This window comes from Bison bison, unplaced genomic scaffold, assembly GCF_000754665.1.
Source record: "Bison bison bison isolate TAMUID 2011002044 unplaced genomic scaffold, Bison_UMD1.0 scf7180017864304, whole genome shotgun sequence".
NCBI lineage: Eukaryota > Metazoa > Chordata > Mammalia > Artiodactyla > Bovidae > Bison > Bison bison.
The window spans coordinates 7,828,074-7,829,365 of NW_011494876.1; the positions used below are offsets into that span (position 1 = coordinate 7,828,074).

The 1,292-nt window shown below is 39.3% G+C and overlaps 1 protein-coding gene across 3 annotated transcripts in view; it reads left to right on the forward strand.

The window, feature by feature from the left end:
* The window catches only part of LOC104997073 (chromosome unknown open reading frame, human C3orf67), a 262,189-nt gene that overhangs the window by 124,692 nt on the left and 136,205 nt on the right, over window positions 1-1,292 (forward strand). The gene's annotated exons all lie outside the window — the stretch shown is intronic.

Consider the following 1,292-nt stretch of genomic DNA (forward strand, 5'->3'; position numbering starts at 1 on the left):
TTCCGTCACCTCCACTAGCTTTGTTCGTAGTGATGCTTTCTAAGGCCCACTTGACTTCACATTCCAGGAAGTCTGGCTCTAGGTCAGTGATCAGACCCTCATTTATCTGGGTAATGAACATCTTTTTTGTACAGTTCTTCTGTGTATTCTTGCCACTGCTTCTTAATCTCTTCTGCCTCTGTTAGATCCATATCATTTCTGTCTTTTATTGTGCCCATCTTTGCATGAAATGTTCCCTTGATATCTCTACTTTTCTTAAAGAGATCCTAGTCTTTCCCATTCTATTGTTTTCCTCTATTTCTCTGCATTCATCACTGAGGAAGACTTTATCTCTCCTTGCTATTCTTTGGAACTCTGCATTCAGATGGGTATATCTTTCCTTTTCTCCTTTGCCTTTCACTTCTCTTTTCATAGCTGTTTGTAAGGCCTCCTCAGGCAACCATTTTTGCCTTTTTGCATTGCTTTTTCTTGGGGATGGTCTTAATCAATGTACAATGTCACGAATCTCCATCCATAGTTCTTCAGGCACTCTGTCTATCAGATCTAATTCCTTGAATCTGTTTGTCACTTCCATTGTATAATCATAAGGCATTTGATTTAGGTCATACCTGAATGGTCTAGTTTACTTTCTTCAATTTAAGTCTGAACTTGACAATAATGAGTTCATGATCTGAGTCACAGTCAGTTCCCAGTCTTGTTTTTGCTGACTGTATAGAGCTTCTCCATCTTTGGCTGCCAAGAATATAATCAGTCTGATTTTGGTGTTGACCATGGTGATATCCATGTGTAGAGTCTTCTCTTATGTTGCTGGAGGAGGGTGTTTGCTATGACCAGTGCATTCTCTTGGCAAAACTCTGTTAGCCTTTGCCCTGCTTCATTCTGTACTCCAAGGCCAAGTTTTCCCGTTACTCCAGGTATTTTTTTACTTCCTACTTTTGCATTCCAGTCTGTATAATCAAAAAGACATCTTTTTGAATTATTAGTTCTAGAAGGTCTTGTAGGTCTTCATAGAACTGTTCAATTTAACTGGACATGGAACAACAGACTGGTTCCAAATCGGGAAAGGAGTACATCAAGGCTGTATATTGTCACCCTGCTTGTTTAACTTATATACAGAGTACATCATGAGAAATGCTGGACTGGATGAAGCACAAGCTGGAATCAAGATTGCTGGAAGAGATATCAATAACCTCAGATATGCAGATGAAACCACCCTCATGGCAGAAAGCAAAGAAGAACTAAAGAGCCTCTTGATGAAAGTGAAAGAAGAGAGTGAAAAAGTTGGCTTAAAA